The sequence below is a fragment of the Neomonachus schauinslandi genome, chromosome 9 (assembly GCF_002201575.2).
Source record: "Neomonachus schauinslandi chromosome 9, ASM220157v2, whole genome shotgun sequence".
Classification (NCBI taxonomy): Eukaryota; Metazoa; Chordata; class Mammalia; order Carnivora; family Phocidae; genus Neomonachus; species Neomonachus schauinslandi.
Window position 1 is genome coordinate 51,412,832 of NC_058411.1, and position 5,014 is coordinate 51,417,845.

Genomic DNA, 5,014 nt, shown 5'->3' on the forward strand with positions numbered 1-5,014 from the left:
TATAGTTCAGGCTTTCCTACCCTGGCACTGGTTCCCCGGTTTCTATTCTATGGAACTTTATGCCCTGTTTTTGCCTGACTCTGCAATCTTGGGGACAGTAGTTTGTCCTGTGTCTCCCCGCCCCCCGACCTATAGATCCCAGAATTGTTGATTTTTTAGTCTATTCTGCTTTTTACTTGTTAAGACAGAGTGGCAACTTCCAAGCTCCTTATATGCAAACCAGAGACTGGAAGCCTTAAATAGATTTTAATCTCTTCCAGCATTATACAAGAAAACTTAACCCCTAATGCTCTTAATCAATAGCATCCTTGTGCTTACTTCGGCAGCACATATACTAAAATTGGAAAGATACAGAGAAGATTAGCATGGCCCCTGAGCAAGGATGACAGGCAAACTCGTGAGGCATTCCATATTTAAAAAAAAAAAAAATAGTAACCTTGACTTTGACCTTTTAGCACTCTTCTCAAAGGTTACAGTGAGAGTGAGGCAGGATGAATGCCTCTAAAATGCATTTAAAAGACCTGTCCTCTAAACCATAACTTAGCGGAAGAGAGAAGGGCTTGAATGAAAGCAGATGTTAACAGTTTTCTTCATTTTACTACATTGATTAAACAGCAACTAATTCAGTATTGCTATAATCAGGTTCAGGGTACAAGTTCAAAAGAGCTCAAAAACTGAAATTAAAAATGAGCATATTGATCCTTATCACATAACTTTCAACCAAAGGCTTCTATCTTCACCATATATATAAATTCTTATTTCAAGAACACAAGGGGCTCTTAGTTTTAGTTATTTTCTAGTACCTGGTCCAATGTTCAAAAAGCATTTAGTTTAGAAAACCATGGTTTTGAACCCAAGTCACCACGGCCATGAACATCACAGTATTCTTAAAATTCTGAGGACATCCTCCTAATCATTCTGAACAGAGACAACTCCAAGCAAGCTTTATTAACTAAACTAATTTATTTTTTAGCTTTATTAACTAAAGCTAAACTAATTAAGCTTTATTAACTAAAGCATGCAAGAACAGATAACTACTGTCATTGGAGTATATATATATATATATAATGTTTCTCAGAGCCAGAGATTCACTGTGACATAATGTCAAATACATTTGGAATTCTTCCCACCCTCACAAAATTAGAAAGTTAGTCACTTCTTAGTAAACATTATACTATCAGATAAAATGGGAGTAATAATACATTCAGTGTGTGATAGATTATTACAGGTAACCTCAGCGCCTGAGACAAAAGAAAATAGAGGTCACGGACACAAAGGAATTTTATAGCAAGATAAAATTATTGTTGGCTTAGTTGCTGTCATCCGTTAGGCTGATAAGACAATGTCCTCTCATTAGTTTCGGGCTCATAAATAGCCTATAAGGATTTCCGCTCTACAAGTATCTTCTTTACTCACCTGAGAACTCTTCAGAATTAGACATTTAAGAATCCATAGTTTTGGCTTTAAGACAGTGATACTTAGCCAAGTCAGTACATTAGAGTCACCTGGGAGCTTTTAAACCTAAAGATTCTTTAAGCTACAACCTCAGAGTTTCTGATTTAATTGGTTTGGGATAGAGCCCAAACAAGATTTTTTTTTTTTTTTTAAGTAACAAAAGACTTAAAATGGGGCTGATTTTGGCAGATGCAGTCCTTATGTAGGAAGGTGAAACCGTATCTGGTGTTATGTATATTAGAGTAAATAGAACACGAAATACATAGACACACTGTAGACAAATAGAAGAGAAAGGAACAAAAAGACAAGGTAAAAATTTAAACTGCTAAGTGCAATATTTTGCCTAGAACCAATTCTGGCTCATCATCATAGCTTTTAATGGGAGTGCAAAAGCCTGAAGAAGAGTAGATGGACTTGGAAAAGTTTGGCACAAGGTGAATTTTAGGAAACTTGTCCTGAAAGTCTATTTATCATGGTTGACTTCTTTCTGAGGAGTAGGACAAAAATGTTTGACAAGCATTGTCTTCACCATAGTCCTTAGCTCAGCAGGTATTTTTTCCTACTTCGGATGGAGGAAATTTTCACAGAGACAATAAATGACCCTACAAAGGTCACCTAACATTTTCTGTCACTCCAACTGGGAAAATAATAAGTTAAACTTAAGTAATGCCTTCTTTTCAAAGAAAACTAAATACACATTTCCAGGTGGAGAAGGTGACAAGAATCATCATCCTCTCTTAGGTCAATTTACCACTTACATCTACAGATTTAACAAAATGCAAAAGAGTTTATGGCAGACCCCACTTCCATGCCTTAATCTCAAAAGCGATGGCACTAGTAAATAAGATTTAAAACCTTCTCAGAGTGCTATAAATGTTTGTGGAGTAAAGATTTATCTTAAATACATAGCACAGCTAAATTGCTTCCACAACAAAAGGAACATAGTGGCTTTCTAAAATATTACAACTGGTTTCGTTCAAAAAACAGGACCATTTAAAGAGATGTTTAAAATAAAAGCTTTTTTTAACCCCAAAGCAAACCTTTACTCCTCTGTAACTTATTTAAGATACCAATAACATATAATGTTCTTTGTGATTTGTAAGTAGGATTTCTTCACTTTTAGAGTCTATTAGTGTTGTCTGAGCACTTAAAACAAAGTAATCAGGTGTGTTTTATGGCATTAACACCAATGTCAGATTATTATGGCAACATGTTACAAATTAAATAGCTGATACAAACATTTCATTTAATTTTTCTTTTTTAACAGAAATGAGATTTTGGAGTTAAATTATTTAGCAACCAAATGGAAAATAAGCAAAAATGTAAGACTGCATTACCTCTAGATGATGTTGTTAGCAACCAAGGCTAATGGCTGGGACATACAAATTACTGCCCCAAGGTGAGCTGCGAGCCCATCTGCTCCTCCCTATTCAATTTCTTGAAGCGATTCTAACTGCTAATTAACCGTGAAAAGTTGTGCTGTGAACCTTTCACCTGACATTCTTCTGAAACAGTTCCTAAGGAGTGCTCACAGCAATGTATATATAATCAATTGCCATTTCAGCAGTGACCTGCTGTCCTGCAGAACAGAGCCTCAAACTGTGATTGTTCAGCTCTTGGGGAGGAAACTTTCTTTTTACTTTTTATTGGCTAATACACACAAACATATCTACTGGATTATTTTGAATCATTTGGTTTGCTTCTCTCATAAATCTTTGCTCCTTAGATGATCAGACCCAGGAGGAGGGCAAATCTGACTCCTACCTTATATGCAGACAGTGCTGGAGGTGGTCTATCTGAGCATGCAGAGCCCAGGCTCGAGTCAAGATTTCTTGCTGTTGTTTCTGGCTTCACCAATTAGAAAACTGGTTTTCAGCCTTGAGTGCGTATAGGAATCACCTGGGGAACTTTAAAAAATGCTGATGTCTGGTCCTACCCCCAGAGATTTTGATTTAATTGGTTTGGGGCGAAGCTTGGGCACTGGAGAGTTTTTAAGCTCCCCCAGGTGGTTCTAACATGCAGCCAAGGCCGAGAACTGACTCAGGAGGATCTAATTAGATCTGATTATGACCTTCTAAGATACTTTTAAGACTAGTCCCTCAGGCCCTGGTTGCTTCAGAAACCACAAGAAGCCTATGACTCTAAGCCCCTCTGAACCATGATCCCTATAACACATTTCCATAAAACCCCTCATCTAATACATTTTCCAACTCCTCTCTCATATCCACATGCTTTTCCATTTTGCCCTGGAAAGAACACAGTCTGTCATCAGTAAAATTACCTGACTCAGTAACTACAATTTGTTATTACCAATTACTATACTCTGGAATGTCTGTTTCTGATATCCCACTCTCCACCACTAAGATATTGTTGGATGTTCTGTATCCCAATTTCAACAATCCCTTGCCTTACTGGGATCCCTAATCTACTGATATTTCTTTTTCTCCATCATCTCTTTCAAAATTAAGAAAAAAAATCCTTATCCTATTTAGATTCCATGATCTATCATACTTTATCTTTCCACCTGGCGGACTAACTTGGCAAGATCCCAACTCTGGTTAACTTCTAATCCTCACCTCTTACTACCTTTACCTAAGCAGCTGAACATTGCTAAAGAAAATTTCAGAGCCATGCTGGTCTCAAGTGCATGACCATAGACCTCAAGGGGAGAGGTAATGTTGCCTGAAATTCCATGAAAGTGCCATAGTAAAATTATTCTCCCATTCTCCTAGATGACAGATCACCTTTCTCTGATAACATTCAAAACCACATCTACCCCCCCACCCAACTCTCACCTAATGTCTTTCCTCTTGATTCTATAGGGAAAACAGGAACTACGCAACGCAGAGTACTAACCACTATACGATCATGGCGAGCTACCGGGACGCCACAAAACAGGAACTACAAAGATCAATTCTTTATCCTTCCACCATCTTATCAAGGTCAGCAATGACCTCCACAATGCAAATCCAAATGTCAGTACTCAGTTTTCTTAGGACTCCACCTCTTAATTACTTCCCTCTTCCTGAAACAGTTAATGCTCTCTTTATTTGGCCTCTACAAAAACACCTTTCCTCTCTCTCAGTTCCTACTATCTCAATGGCTGTAACTTTTCAGTATCTTGTTGGATTTTCCTCACCTTCTGCAGACCTCTTTTCTGTATCTACACACTTTGGCATGTAATTTTATCCAATCCCATGTCTTTAAGTGTGATCTCTTCCCTGAACCCCCCTCTGTTTCCAATTGCTTACTTATAACATATCTTAAATATCTAACAAATCCCATACTTAACACACTGTAAACAAAAGTATTGACCTAATTATACTCCAAAATATGCTCTTTCCCTAAACTTAGTAAGATGGAACTCCCATTTTTCCCAATGTCCAGATCAAAAAATTGGACTTCCCCTTATTTTCTATATTCAAAATAAACCTAGCACCCAACCACTTTTCATATTATCCAACATTATCAACCTAGTCTCTTGCCATACTATTGAGATTCTTCTTAGCAGGCTACCTATTTCCACCTTTGTTCCAATAAGGACAATGAGAGTGCTATT

The 5,014-nt window shown here is 37.4% G+C and overlaps 1 non-coding gene across 1 annotated transcript; it reads left to right on the top strand.

Annotated features, from left to right (window-relative positions):
- The first annotated feature begins 310 nt into the window (after window positions 1-310).
- On the top strand, window positions 311-417 carry LOC123325750. The gene has a single exon (XR_006540608.1). It is a non-coding gene; the product is annotated as a U6 spliceosomal RNA (small nuclear RNA).
- The last annotated feature ends 4,597 nt before the right edge of the window (window positions 418-5,014 follow it).